The following is a 16,324-nucleotide window of genomic DNA, read 5'->3' on the forward strand; positions in this document are numbered from 1 at the left end:
AGAGATCAATGTAAGTACTTTACCAGTTTTTTAAAGAGACAGATGAAGAATAAAATGTGGTTATTTCAATCTATTGATATATTTCTTGACATAACTACATTGGATGACCTAACTTGCTCGTGCTTTTTCTTCTCTAGTGAACTTTGGTACTATATCTAGTTTAAAAGTTTTTCCTTTTTATTTTACAAGTAATTTGACCTGTAAATTTCTTTTTTCCTTACAGTCCTAATCTATTTTCAGTATTAGGATTATATAGACTTCATAGATGAATAAAGGAGGATTCTTCCTTTGCTACTCCCTAGAAGTTTTTCTTTGTTATATTGATGTTTATCTGTTTAACAGAGTTGGATAGAATTTCACCTCCCAAATGATCTGGCCTTGTCTGGTATTTTCTTGGTAAAACTGTAAACTATTGACTTATTCCTTTACTGGTGCAAGAACTTCAGCTACAATTTCCTCTTTTTTCAGTTTTTGGTAAACTTTAGGAGCTAGGAAATTGTCCACTTTCCAGAAATGTTCAATTTACTGGCATTTCATATATTCTCTGTTTGTACTCTCTGCTATAACATGTTCCTGATTCTTTCCTATATTGTTTACTTACGTTTTTGTTTTGCTTAATCAAAGTTTTTTTTTTAAATCTTTTCAAAGAATATTCTTTTGACTTACTAATCACCTCAATTTTTACTTTTTTCTTTTTTCTTAAGTTCTGCTCATACTTTATTGTCTATTTTTCTATGTTCCCAGGTTTATTTTTTTACTCTTCTGATGTCAATTAAAACACTTGTTATTAATTTTAATAAATCTTTTGACTTATAAATAGTTGAGACTTTTGAAGGTTTCCAGCTTAGTTGTACGTATCTAAGGGTCAGCTCCTCCTCATAGTTGCTGGCCTAAGGCTTAGTTCACCCTATAGCAATGTATATATTGACATTTTTTCCCCTCGACTTTCCTGTGTTTTGCTACTTCTCACTTCTCTTTGCAGAGAAGCCCTTTGAAATACCCTTAACTTATTTTACAGCCAATAAGTCTTTAAAATACTGTGTATTTTTTAAGATAAATCAACTTATATAATTAGGCAGGAAATCTGATCTGCCATATTTTTAAAAACAGCATAATTTCATTCTTCTCCACGATTAATCTGCTGTATTACACGACCTTCGAGTTTTTTAGCTTTATCAATGACATGTACTTTAAAATGTTTGAAAGATCCTACCCAGTCTTTTAAAACATCCTTGCTCCTTGTTTCAGTTCTAGTTTTATGTATATTTTCTGCCTGGCACCTGATTATTCCAACATCTGATGGATGGCCTTGCGAATCTAATTCTGCTATTGATTGTTTTTGCTGATTCTCTCCACTTGTAGCTGATTTCTTCATTATTGTGTAAATTTAGATCATGAGCTCACGTTTAGCTAAACTTTATCTGTGGGAACGCTATAGGCCTGTGTTGAAGGTCTACCTCTCCAGAAAGGGTTTAGTTTTGTGTTTGGAATACCACCGATTTGGGAGCATTTTTAGTTAATTTCTTAGCTTCTGTTTGCAAGACCGCAAATAAATTTGCAACCCAAACACTGTGAACACAGATCTGCGGTTCGGAATTCTCAAGATTTCCTACCTGTTTCCTACCCAGAGCAGAGGCCAAGAGAATTTGCTCTTAGTCTCCCTTTGCCAGCAGATATGTTTTTCTCCTGGCACACCCTTTCATTAAACGTGAAGCCAGGGATAGATAGGTTTAGTTCTAACTTCCCATCTAGTAGGGATGGAGTCTTACCTCCTGCCTCCCATGTGGTCATGGCCATTTAAAAACAAGTCTCTATACCAGGTGTGTCATTCAACTACGGCCTGTATTCCAAATCCAGACAGCTGCCTATTTTTATGGCCTATGAGCTATGAATAATTTTCACGTTTTAACTGGTAACATTTTAAATGGTTACCTAAGTACCTAAATAATATCCTCAATTTTGCCTCTTTGGTCTACAAAGCCTAAAATATTTGCCATTTCGCTCCATAAAAACAGGATTTCCAGCTTCTGTTCTAAGCTATCAAGATCTTCATCCACTCTTAATATAGCTATAACTCTCACACATGTACCACCCTTCCTTCATGGGTCCTGGACATTTCGACTGCACACTTCCAAAATCAACCACGCACTTAAAAATAAGTTGTGTACATTTAACCTAGCATACCTAACGCTTTTCTTTTAGGAGAGTTTTTCAAGTAATCTTGCCCACCGTATTCTTCAGAACTTCATTAATAATGGCAAAAAACTGGGCTTACCTGGTGGCGCAGTGGTTGAGAGTCCGCCTGCCGATGCAGGGGACACGGGTTCGTGCCCCGGTCCGGGAAGGTCCCACATGCCGTGGAGCGGCTGGGCCCGTGAGCCATGGCCGCTGAGCCTGTGCGTCCGGAGCCTGTGCTCCGCAACGGGAGAGGCCACAACAGTGAGAGGCCTCCGTACCAAAACAAACAAACAAACAAAAAACAAAAAAAGGCAAAAAATTAAAACAACTTAACATTCAACAAAAATGGGAAATGTTCATAACAATTATAGAAGCACATACAGTAGAAAACTATAAACTGTTATTGAAAGAGTGAGACATAACTTTTTATTCTTAGAGAACTATGTTTATTTAGGTCCCTTTTGTTTAAATAAGTATATTTCTGTTTATGTATGTATACAGTCATGTATTTATATACACATACATTATTTGTATGATATATTTATATAAACATATGAAATACATACCTATACACATACCTTTGATTTATATTTGTATACATACACAGGAATATCATTATACATTATATACTTACATACATTGAACTGAAAACTGGTAGTATACATATATATCGTGTATAAATGTGTGTCTACGTGCATGTGTAGAAAAGCAGGTTGAGAGATATGGAAGCATGAGTTAGACAGGGTTCAAGATTTTAAAAGTAGTTATGTGTAGGTAGTGAGGTTAAGGCCCATTTGATTGAAAATATTGCATATTTTTACATCAATTGTTATGATGACCAGATTCCTATGTCAATAAAATTATAAATAGCTATACATACTCGTATCTGTAATGTATAACTAAAAGATACATAGTTTTATATATGTATTATATTTATATGATATAATACAATTATACTAATACATTATATATTGTGTCATATAGAATATATTAACTATAGTGTATTATATCAGATAATAATAATTATATATTTCTATATTATGATATAATTGTTTTATAATCAATATTACAGGATATATCATATTAATATTATGAACATATTAACCATAGAAATACATTTCATTACTCATATATTTTGTCTATAATATATGCTAGGCAAAAATATATATTAATATAATACATAATTGTTATACACTAATATAAATATTAGTATATTACATTTATACATCAATATAATATTTAATATTGGTACATTTATATTATTTTTAATATATACATAGCTAATGCTCTTTAAAGCCATCTGCTACAAGTAGAATAAGACCAGGAGTATGGCCAAAGCAAATTGTAAAAATATTAGATTACTTATATTCATTTATATGTCATTTTCCTGGAATCTGCCTCTGGCTATTAGAGAGGACACACAGCAAAATCAACAAAAAGTGCCCAGGACATAGGATCCTTTCTTCATTGGAACCTCAAAGGAAACACAGTGCTATTTAGTCCCCCTTCAAAGAGCCAAGAGCAAACCTTGAAGCACCCAGTAAAAGCCAATTCAAACAAAAACGCTTTTCCACTTAAACTGGAAAACGTTAAGTTCCCAAGAGACCCCCTACATCAACCACTGAAGCTCATTTGGCAGTAAAAACAATAATGTTCACCGAACAACAAGAAACGCAAAACAATAGGTGTTTTACCAAAAACACAAAAAAGCAGCTAATTGGTGTCTTTCCTGTTTGAGAGAAGGGGGTGGGAAGTGGGCAGAAGACCTGATAGGAAAGATAAAAAGAAAAGGAAAAGGAAAATAACAGTTTCCAGTTTGACACTCAAGCTGTCTTCTGCATCCATTTCGTCAAGACCACCAAGGCAATGTGGAGGCTTTTTCCGCCTTCCCTTTTCTTTTCATGAGACCGATCACAACCAGCACTGCAGATTCCATCCAATTAAGGAATGCTGTTGCCTACATGTGTGAATGAGCTGTGAGTAAAGTACTGAAGTAGAGGACACCTAAAGTGAAACGATTTCATGAATGTCCATGTGGCTGAGCAGCAAGTTAACCTTTCATAGACGTGCTAAAGAAGAAGACTTGGGTTTTATTTTATTTACTTTTCCCTGGACTGTGTTGAATGACTATCATCGACAAGTTCAGGCTACTTTTTGCTGAGGATTAATGCACTGGGAGAGCTGAGAGAACACTGAACGGTAGAGCTGTCTTTTTCTTGACCAGTTCACCTTAGTTTCCCAAACTCCAAGTCTTTCCCTAATTTTTTCTCCTTTTTATCGTAGTAAAATGAACATAACACAAAATCCACCATTTTGATCATTTTACAATTCACTGTACCATTCAGTGGAATTTACTACTGTCACAATGTTGTGCAACTACCACCACTGTCCAACTACAAAACATTTTCATCACCCCAAGAGGAAACATACACCCATTTTGAGGAGTCATTCCCTATTTCCCTCTCTTCCAAACCCCTGGAAACCACTAATGTATAATATTTTCCGTGTGTGTGGATTTGCCGCTGCTGGACATTTCATATAAATGGAACCATACAATATAGAGCCTTTCGTGCCTGACTTCTTTCACTTAGTTGCATCCATGATGTAGCATGTATCAGTAATCCATTCACTTTTATGGCTGAACTCCCTGATCCTGTTTTCTTCATACTGTTTGAATACAAAATTTAAAATAAGTTGAGAGTGAAGCTCTGTTTTAAGGGCACATCTACGAGGCCAATTCTTTTAAAAAAGGTGAAAAGGGAGATATTGTTGTGAAGTGATAATCGTTGAGAAGCCTCAGCCAATTTGATAATGAAAAGTTTGGGAAATGTTGCAAAAAATTATCTGCTTTATATTAAAAGCCTTTTAAGCAAGGATTCAGGAGACCGTCTTTTTCTTGCAGGTAACTTAAATGAGTCAGAAGGAAATAACTGCACTTTAAAACAGATTTTGAAAGGATTCTATTTATTCTTAATAGACGAATGGGAGTACAGGTAGTTCACATCCAATATGGACTCCCTGTGCAAACACTGTTTATCGTTTTAGCCACCACTATCGAATTATATTTCTTGAGAGTAAGGCAGCTCAATTCCTGCATATTACTTTTTTTCCCTGCATATTACTTTTTAAAATTCATCTATCAAATCCATTAATATAGTATAAACAAGAAATGTTCATGTTTCAGTGCAGTTCAAATATCAGGTATAAAGAACCACCAGCAAGAAAAAGAATCCTGTATCTCTTGCCAGAATGTGGTCAGCTCTGGGGTGCTTTGCTAGCTGAAACACACTTTCATTGTTAAGAGGATAGAGGCTGTTTAAGAGGGATGAGAGCCAAAAAATGTTAACTACGTGTATGTGTTAAGAACAGTGCTAGGTTATCTCATATTCTATATCAGCCAAGGCTCACCATTTTACATATGTGAAAAGCGAAGTTAAAAGTGTTTTAGTAGGGCTTCCCTGGTGGTGCAGCGGTTAAGAATCTGCCTGCCAGTGCAGGGGACGCGGGTTTGAGCCCTGGTCCGGGAAGCTCCCACATGCCACGGAGCAACTAAGAGCATGCGCCACAACTACTGAGCCTGCACTCTAGAGCCCGTGAACCACAACTACTGAAGCCCACACACCTAGACCCCGTGCTCAGCAACAAAGAGAAGCCACCACAATGAGAAGCCCGCGCACCGTAACAAAGAGTAGCCCCCGCTCACCGCCAACTAGAGAAAGCCCGCGCATGGCAAGGAAGAGCCAACGCAGCCAAAAATAAATCTATTTAAAAACAAAAAGTGTTTTAGTAACTTACTAAAAGGCACGCAATCAGTAAATCTGAGCAAGAATTCAATCCCAAATCTGTCACACTGAAGTTTAAGCTAATACATGAGATTAATAAAAACAGCACTAAATTAAAAGTTCAGAGATATTTTTAATTTCATACTCTTTCACTAACGCTCTTTGGAGATAAATCATTTCTTTTATATGGGCCTTAGTTTTCACAACTATCATAGTTGGAAGCTTGACTAGATGATCTGTATGTAGTCTTCCAATTCTAAAATGTTCCACTCATTTGGATTCCTACAATAATTGCCCTTGCAATACATGCATGCTGCCACCAAGCAGCCGTACAGACTATTAGTTCCTTTTATATCCCTAGTGGGGAGTGCATTTTGACATCAGACTTACCGGTCAACAGTACAACCTGTTACTATAACTATAAAATAACAAAATAATCTGGTATTATTTCCTGTAAAGCAGAAGCTTTACATTGTCTGTGAATCATATCAGAATCACCTGTAGGTTTGTTTGGTTGTGTTTTAACATCTTTATTGGAGTATAATTGCTTTACAATGGTGTGTTAGTTTCTGCTTTATAACACCTGTAGGTTTTTAAACATAGAGGAAATCCATAACCCATTGAATGAGAATCTTCAGAGACAGGACATGGGCATCTGGATTTTTGGGCTCCCATCATCCGTATATTTTATTTTATTTTATTTTTTTGCCTATGTACAGTATTTGTCACATCCTCTTGAATCTTTAAATGTTTCTTTTTGTTTTAAAATTTTAGAATATTCCATAATCTTCACTACTTTTCATAAGGTGTTATCTGTTATGTTTATTCGATCTTGTGCTTCTCCTGGTTAAGTCTTCTTTTTTTGCTTTTTTTTGGTGGGGGGGGCCCTGCCTCATGGCTTGCAGGATCTTAGTTCCCTGACCGGGAATTGGACCCCAGGGCCCCAGCAGTGAAAGCGCCAAGTTCTAACCACTGGACCACCAGGGAAGTCCCAAGACTTCTGTTTTAAATGACTTTTTTTCCCACTCTAATTCATTCCTGGGATCAGTTTCATGTTTGAACGTTAAACCAACCTTGCATTACTAGAATAAAGCTACTTTGATTGTGATATATGATTGTTGTACATACCATGGATACAGTTTGTGCTTCTGTTTACACATTTTGCATGCATGTTCAAAAGAGAAACTGGCCTGTGATTCTATTCTTGTAATATTCTTTTTAGTTTTGACCTGAAGCTTATGTTGGCCTTATAAATATTTTGAGCAATATATACTTTTCTGTTTCCTGGAAGATTTTTATGTAAGATTACCAATATTTCTTCCCTAAATATTTGGAAGAATTTACTTGGAAAGCCATTTATCCCTGGAAATCATTTTCTGTAAAGGTACTTAATTATACAAACAACTTTTGCAGTAGATATAGGTTTTTGAGATATTTTTTCTTTCTTGGGTTAGTCTTGTTAGCTTGCATTTTTAAAGAATTTGTCATTTTTGATGAATTTTCACATTTATAAATTATCATAATTTTAACAGCTTTATTGGGATGTAATTTACATACCATAATTTCAACACTTTAATGTATACAATTCAGTGGTTCTGAGTGTAACCACTAAAAGACTTGTGTAAGCATCACAACAATCCAATTTTAGATTTCTGTCCCCCCACAAAAAACCCATTACACATTAACAAGCTTTTTTCAATCTCCTCAACCCTCTCAGCCCTAGGCAACCACTCATCTACTTCCTGTCTCTACAGATTTGCTATTCTGGGCATTTCATATAAATGGGACCGTACAATATGTGATCTTTTGTGAGCGGCTGCTTTTACTTTACATAATGCTTTCATGGTTCATCCATGTTGTAACATGGATCAGTAGATCGTTCCTTTCTATAGCTGAATGCTATTCTATTGTATGGATATTCCACATTTTGTTTATTCATTTATCCGGTTGTCATTTGAATTATTTCCACCTTTTGTTTTTAGAAATATGCTTCTATGAACATTCACGTACAAGCTTTCGTGCAGACATAAGTTTTTATTTCTCTTAGGTATATATTTAGTAGTGGAACTGCTGGGTCATAGGGTAACTCTATGTTTAACACTTGCAGGAACTCTCAAGCTGTTTTGTAACATGGCCGCACCATTTTACATTCCCACCAGCAATGTATGTGGGTTTCAATCTCTCCTCTTACAGCTTAGCATGTCATCTATGCTGGAAAACGTTTCACATGTAGTTGAGCAGGATGAGTATTTTACTGTTTGGTTGAGTGTTCTGTAAACATTTATTAGGTCTTGTTAATTCATAGTCTTGTCCAAGTCTTCTATATCGTTGTTGATCTCCTGCCTAACTGTTCTATCCATTTTTGACTGTGGAGTACTGAAGCCTCTACCTAATGTTGTGCAATTATCTATTTCTTCCTTCAATTCTTCATGGATTTTGGTATTTTCTTCTTTGTTTATTTTGGTTTTACCTTATTCACGGCAAATATGGTAAAGATTTTTGTATCTTCCCTTTCTTTATCATAAAATGTCCCTTTTCATAGCTAGTAACTTTTTTGTTTGTTTTAAAGTCTATTTTTTCTGGTATTAGTATAGCCACTTCAGCAATGCTTACGGTTGCTATTTGCATGATGTATAGCTTTTCATCCTTTTACTTTGTACACATTAGACTTTTGAATCCAAGCAGTGTCTCCTATAGAAAACAGTTTTTAATGCCCAGTTCGACAATATCTGCCTTTTGATTGTATTGTTTAATTCATTTACATTTAGTTTTTATTATTGATATGGTAGGATTTATTTATGTCTATCATTTTACCTTTGGTTTTCTACATGTCTCATGTTTTTGCTTTTTTGTTATTGTTCCTCCAGTTTCCTTTTATAGTAAGTAGATATTTTCTACTGTAACATGTAATTCCTTTAATGATTTTTAACCACATTGTCTGAGTAATGGCTGCACTAGGGCTTATGTAATACATCTCAGAATCTCTTCAGATTTTTACTAGGTTCATTCCAGATAGAAACAGAAACTGTACTTTTATAGAGCTGTATGCCTTCCCCTCTTTTTTGTTTTTATTACATTTATATATGTTACATACTTAACAACATATTATTATAATAATTACTTCTCACAAGCTTATTTTTTCAAAGAGCTTAGAGAAGAAAGTTGAGCAAATAAATATTTTTGAGTTTGTCGGGTTAATCTATTTACCATTTCTGGTTCTCTTCCTTTCTTCCTGCGGATTCAGCTTATGATCTACTGTCATTTTTATTCTAACACAGCTTTGTTCTCACTGCCTTCGTTGTGCCATATCATCAAAGATATGATATTTCTTTATGTTATATAGAGAACAATCCAAATATATTCATACTGTTTAGGCACTTACTTTTTAAATTAGTTAAGGGAAGAAAGGAGAAGAAATTTGAAATTACAGTATCTTTGATAATTCCCTACACAACTGCTCTAGTCAGCATTCTTTGTTTTGTTCTTATGGCTTGAGTTACTGTCTGCTATCATTTGAAGAACTTCCACTAGTATTGCTTGTGAAGCCCGTCTGCTAACAATGAACTCACTCAGTTTCTCTTTCTGTTTCTGAGTTATGGTGAAGTATTGATGATAAGTTGTGGAGTGGTAGGAAAAACTAAAATGCGATGTGCTGTATGATGTATGTTTCACTGAAGTGTCTTGGTCAAATTCTAATGATTTATGATAGAAATCACATAAAGCAAGCATCACAATTCTCCAGGAATGTTCTGTAGAATGCTAATGTTAATGATGAATATGTGATCCCAAATCTTTCACTTGTATTGCCCTTATCTCATTAATTCTTCTCCCAACAATGCCATAACTAGAGTTGAGTTCTAAAGTGTACCTTCCTCTTTTCCAATAGAAATGGTCCCACAATTTCAGAAAGTTCTCAAAGGTGAAAAAGTGCACACGGCGTTTATCACGTTTGCAAATGCCAGTGAAAATGCTAAGGTAACACTGTCCAAAAGGCAATATTCTTCTGTGAGGGCACCCAACTTTAAACAAATACACATATTCTAAATACAGCTTAGATCTGTGACATGTTTTGGCCAATGAAGTGTGAGCAGACATGATGGCCTTCAATGAGCAGCAGAGGCCTTAAATAGGCTTGTGCAGTTGGGCTCACCTCCTATGTTTCAGTGAACTTTGTGAGAAGACAGGGCCTGGGAGCCGCGGCCTCACAGTTGGGCTCCAGAGGAAGGTGTGTGTTACAGACCTCAAAGTGACCCAAAACACGGAGCAAAACCAGCCATCTAGAGGCCTAAAAGAGAGCCACTGCAGCTAGCCAATAGGTCCAAGAAAAATAAATTCTTGTTTATGGAACTGAGTTTTGGGTCGATTTGTTCCAAAGCATTATCAGAGCAAGAGCTGACTAACACAACATCCTCCAAATCATTGTTATGTAAATGGCTGCCACCATGCCTACAAGTAAGGCAATCGTGTACTCAAATTGTGAGAGTTCTTGAACTCTTGGTGCCTCTCCAACACAATGTACATGGCTAAATTTCCACAAATAAGTTCACTAATACACCACAAAGATCTCCCTAAGCTTTTATTAAATGTAATGCAAAGTTCTTTCTTTTCATTTTCTGCTTCTACATAGTTAAAATGCTTTTTATCAATGTAAAATGGCTCTTACCTTTTGGCTTCTGTCGTGAGAGTCTTTTGAACTCTGAAACACTGTGGGATATCACCTATAAATGGAATCTAAAACATACAACAATTGAATGAATATAACAAAAAAGAAGGAGAGTCACCGATATAGAGAACAAACTAATGGTTGCCAGTGCGGAGGGGCAGGAGGGGGCAATACAGGGGTGGGGAAGTGAGAGATGTAAACTACTGGGTGTACGACAGGCTCAAGGATGTATTGTACAACACAGGGAATATAGCCAATATTTTGTAATAACTGTAAATGTAAAGTAACCTTTATAAAGGATATAAAATTTTTTTAAAAAAGAAATCATACTTAAAATTCGAAACAATTTAAATGTCCATCAACAGGAAAATGCACATATAAATTATTGTATTTCCCTACACGGGAATCCTACGTAGCGAGGAAAGTACATGATCTAGACAGATCTTTACGTGTCAGCATGGATGAACCTAGCAAAGATAACACTAAGTAAAGCAAGTAACAAGAGAAAACAAAATAGAATACGATATGCAGTTTAAGAATACTTAAACATGTAGCCTACATAGAAAGACATCCATGCCAGTGATGGAGACCAAGTTCAGAAGAGTGGTTACCCAGGGTCAGCTGGGGAGTGGCTGTGTTTGGGAAAGTGGTCACACCAGAGACTCTTCAACAGGAATGGTAATGTTTCACTTCACACGCTGGCTGGAGGACGGAGGAGTGTCTGCGATGTTATAATGTGAGCACGCTGCATGTAAAAGCCATTGCTGACCACATCTAGGGGAACTGATGCGTGGGAGCTGGTAGTGGGTGGAGGCATCCAGAAGGTGGTGGTAGAAGAGGAACGTTGTACATGTAACGCCTAAGGCCTGACCAGAGGACGACCACTGCTCTAGAAACTGGACACAAATCCAACTTCTACGGCCAATCTTAGAAGACAAACTGAGGCATATTTAAAATTTTAACACTTTATGTGCGCAAAAATAGATTCAACTCACGCACCACAAAGCGGAAGAGGTGAGGAGCACTCCAGCCACAGGAGCTGCAGAGATGTTTATTTTAAAAGGGCAGAAGCAAAGCAAGGAAACGAGTGATTTGCTATGGCTTTAACGCCTAGTTGGTGGTTTGTGACTGGGTGTCCTCAGCGGTGTTCGTCACCCTGAGGCGCTGACAGGCTTAGATTTGGGTTGCTTTAAGTGGGCGACCGCATCGCTAGAGCCACCGCAGGCTAACGGCCTCCTTGCAGGGTTAATTTACTAACACCAATTGTCTGAGTCCTTCCTCTTACTCAGTCACTTCACTTCCTACGCCTCACTTTCTCTTCTGCAAAGTGGATATTCAGTAGTAAATTCTCTGTGGAGGTGTCAGTACAAAAAAAGTGATTATTAGGAACCACGATCATGTCCTGAATGCACGGAACACGTCACCGTTTGCCAACCACCGTGTCAAGTCAGCAGAAACGACAGAAATTAAGAGCTCTCCGCAGAAATTCACACACCTGTGCACCAGGTAAGGGACCACAGGCAGACGTTCACTCAGCCTTTCCTGTGTCCCTCACGGAGTTCACGCTCTCTCCTGGGCGGGGCGAGCACAGACACTTTGCGGGAGTTTAACTACTTTTAAAATGCGCTGATACAACCATGTCTCACTTTTGTTTGGATCAGTCAGCAAACGCTTTTTGGAAGCCCCAAATTCTCCACACCCCCTACCTTTCGCGCTGCCCTAGTCTCGAAGCTGCCGACACCGCTCCTCAGGCCGCGTCGTCATGGGAGGCGGGTCTGCGTGCTGCTCCTCAAGCCGCGTCGTCAAGGGAGGCGGGTCTGCGTGCGGACGCACGGCGAGCGCGCAGAAGTCCTCGAGCCCCGCCCCCACGGGCCCGCCCGGAGGCTTAAACCGCAACCCCGCGGCTCGGGAGGGCGTTGATGCCCGCGCCAACACCAGGCCGCGCGTGGGCTCCGGAGCGCGGCATGGAGGGCCCGGCCTAGCTTGGGCCCGTGGCCCTATGTCTTCGGGCCGCAGCGGCCGGGCGGTGGGCGCCCGAGGGGCCGGGAGGCGAGCCGGGACCCACAGGAGGATGTGGGCATCCTGTCTGCAGCCAGCGTCCCCGAGGCCGCGCTCAGGCCATGATCACTCGGTGAAGCTGCGCCCGGACAGCGCGGCCGACTCCTTCTCGCGCTCTGAGGACCTGTGCGCGCTGCAGGACTCGGTGCCTCTGCCCTCCGTGCGGGCTTCCCTGAGGGAGGGCCTGCTGGACTTAACGCCGACTGCCGCCGCGGGTAGACTGGGCGCCGCTCCTGAGCACCCTCTGCCCCTGATCTGTATCCAGAGCTTCTTCCAGCCACGGCTTGTCGAGACAGGTTTGTACTTCCCGCTTCCAGGGGCCTTCGTGTGGGCGGTGAGAAGCGGGGTTTTAAATGGTTAAAGGTGGAGGGTGGGCACTAGAACCGGTGCCCAGTGACCGGGTGTACGTGCACTAGACGGGGCGTGCGGCCTAGGACTCCTGCCAGCTTGGTGACCCCGGCCGAGTGCCTTAAGGCTTCAAGGTCTCAGTGTTCTCATCTGTAGCATGGGCTTCACAGGACCCAGCCTCTGTGGCGGTTACAAGGATGCACTGTGTTAATGCTTCTAGACTCTACAAAGTAGAACACTTAGCACAGTTTGGAGCATCGTTAATTGTTGCACAGATGTTACCTGGTCTGTTGAATGACTTTGCCTGGTACGCACCAACGCGATTAGGAAATGGATATATCCCAGCTTCATTTCCTTTCCATTCAAACAGGGCTCAGGGAAAAAAAATTTTTTTTCAATAGGTGTATCATATATAGTGGAAAGAGCACCGGTGTCAAGGCAGCTTAGGGTTTGAATTCCAGGGCTGATGCTCTCTGTGGCCTGGACAGGTTTCTTTTGCACTACAATCCCCACACTTGTGAAATGACATTAAAAACCACTCTTTCTGTGGGTTCTTAGAATTAATTAAGCAGGTTATGTGTGTAAAGTATCCTGGCACTTGAATGAGTTGTCAGAACCAAGGGCTGCTGGAGACGATGCTTCTGCCCTAGGTAATCTTCCCTTCTACTGGGCAGCAAGTAAACACAAGCACAGGAGTCAGTGCTCTGGAAGAAGTGAGTTCTGCTGCTATAGAGCACAGAATCTCCTTTTTCTTTGATTTAATTTTTATTCTATATTGGAGGATAGTTGATTTACAATATTGTGTTAGTTTCAGGTGTACAGTAAAGTGATTCAGTTATACATATATCCATTCCTTTTCAGATTCTTTCCCCGTACAGTTTGTTACAGGATATGGAGTAGAGGTCCCCGTGCTATGCAGTAGGTCCTTGTTGATTATTTTATATATAGTCGTGTGTATATGTTAATGCCAAACTCCTAATGTATCCCTCCCCGCCATCTTTCCCCTTTTCAGAGCACAGAAACTTGGAAGGGAAAGTTCAGGGTAGGATTCTTGGAGGAAGTGCCATCCTTTCTAAGGATGTGTAGAAGCTCCTGGGGTGGCAGGAGAGAGCAGTGTGTGTTGAAGTTTGAGAAATGTAAGAAAATATGGCAAAACTAATGTACAGGACTGGAACTCAGGGTTTGGGAAAGAAATGAGAGTCGATACTGAAAACTTAGCGGGGCCCAACAGAAAGGCGCCTTGTTTGTCCTGTCAGAAGTTTGGATGTTTATCCTGAAGGCTGCGGGAAACACCAAAGAACAGTGATTTGGAATTCTGGTTTAGAGGCTCACTTGGACCTCCATGTGGAAGGCAGTTGATTGGGTGCTGGGTGAATTGTAATCTAAGGGTCCCACTTAAGTTATAAAAGGTGGGACCGGGTTTTGCAGATCTGAGAGAGAATGGGTGAGGCCTGGTGACCAGTTAGAAAAGGGAGGGCAGCAAGCGTGGGTGACAGTTTACAGCTGCATCTTTTTGAGAGATACAGAGCACAGTAGAAAGGGATTGGGGGTGGCGAGAGGATCTTCCTTCATCTTCAGTGCTTTAGAGGGGCCTGGTAGACAGGTCTGGGCCCAAGGTACAGATGTGGGCTTTTGGGAGGACAGGTGTTTGAAGGCATGGTAGAGACTTAGGTTATCCACAAGAATATCCAAAGAATCATAGGTCTGAGAGTTTTTTTAAGTGGGTATATTTGAGGATGTTTATAAGCTGAGAGAAAGTAGCCAACAGAGGAAGGGTGTAAAGATCTAGGAGAGGAAGTGATTGTTCATTTGTTTGTGAAAAGCTGAACACTTATCGTGTGCCTGGCCCGTTTCTAGGATCTGGGGTTCACACCATCTGTTATCTCTTCTGCAAGGACAGTTCAATTCATCCCCTGGTGAACAGAAGTCAGATTATTCTTTGCATCCCATTCAGATGTAAGAACTGTTTTGTACCTCTGAAGGGAAGCAAGCTGTATCATTTGGTCACCTGCTGATGATAATAGCATTGGCTGAGACCTGACCGTTTACAATGAAGGCACTTCTGTAGGTAATAAGTTCCAGGAGGGCCCAAACTGAGTATGTCTGTTTCAGCATTTAGCATGGTTTAGCATCTGAGAGGCCGGTACATTATTGGCATATAGTAGACTTAAAAATGAATATTTGTGGATTGTCTGAATGAGTGGATGTGTGTGATTCACATCCTATTTGCAGGTCCTATGCCCTGCAATGGATTTTCAGTGTCAGGTTGTGACAGTATTTATGACGGGGATTGGCATTGTTCCCTATCTAATGGATAAAGATTACACATGAAAGGACTTTACAGTGACATCTCAAAAGCCTCATAGGAATTACTTAACAAAAAAATAAAATTGGATTCTGTATAATTTCTAATTTGTAAGCTGGCCAGAACACTGGTATTTCAGCCAGTCCTCTGGTAGTTCCGATGACGTCCCCATGATCACCCAGGCATAATCAGAATGGCTTTAGGATTTGGGAGCCAAAATGTTCCTCAGTATTTACGGCTTTGCTAGTCCATTTAAGAAAATGGACTATTGAAAAAATAGCTTCAGACACAATATGGCATTTTATGATTTAGCATGAAATCTGAGAAATATAGAGGTTATCGGAAGCCTGCAATGGTAAAGTTCCCTCTGCTATTGAAGTTATTGTCTTTAAACAAAGATTCTACATCACTAATGCTATATATATATATATTTTATGATATTCAGGTTAATTTCCAATTCTAAGGAAGTAATTGGTTGGTTGGTATGAGAGATGGTGTGGCTTCCAAAGGTGAAAAGTATTATTTTGTTGTAATTTCCGGCTACCTAAGGATGGGAGAGGCCCAGGACACTGCAGTCAGTATATTATGTGGAGCAGGTTATATTGTGGTTTATTTATGAACTTTTACATGTTTATTTTCTTCTTTGCGGTATGCGGGCCTCTCACTGTTGCGGCCTCTCCCGTTGAGGAGCACAGGCTCCGGACGCGCAGGCTCAGCGGCCATGGCTCACGGGCCTAGCCACTCCGCGGCATGTGGGATCTTCCCGGACTGGGGCACGAACCCGTGTCCCCTGCATCGGCAGGCAGACTCTCAACCACTGCGCCACAAGGGAAGCCCACATGTTTATTTTCTATGCAAGTTTGTGTGCTCCTTTTTGAGTTTTGGTAGATAAGTGTTTTGTAACTTTGGAATACTTGGAGTTATATACATATATATATATATATATATATAAAACTTATATATATATATATTTTTTTAATGTAGTAGTTA

The 16,324-nt window shown here is 39.6% G+C and overlaps 1 long non-coding RNA gene across 1 annotated transcript in view; it reads left to right on the top strand.

Moving 5' to 3' along the window:
• LOC117310992 (uncharacterized) overlaps positions 1-16,324 on the top strand; it is a 48,090-nt gene that overhangs the window by 1,530 nt on the left and 30,236 nt on the right. The window lies entirely within an intron of this gene.

Source organism: Tursiops truncatus, unplaced genomic scaffold (assembly GCF_011762595.2).
Source record: "Tursiops truncatus isolate mTurTru1 unplaced genomic scaffold, mTurTru1.mat.Y mat_scaffold_99_arrow_ctg1, whole genome shotgun sequence".
Taxonomy (NCBI): domain Eukaryota; kingdom Metazoa; phylum Chordata; class Mammalia; order Artiodactyla; family Delphinidae; genus Tursiops; species Tursiops truncatus.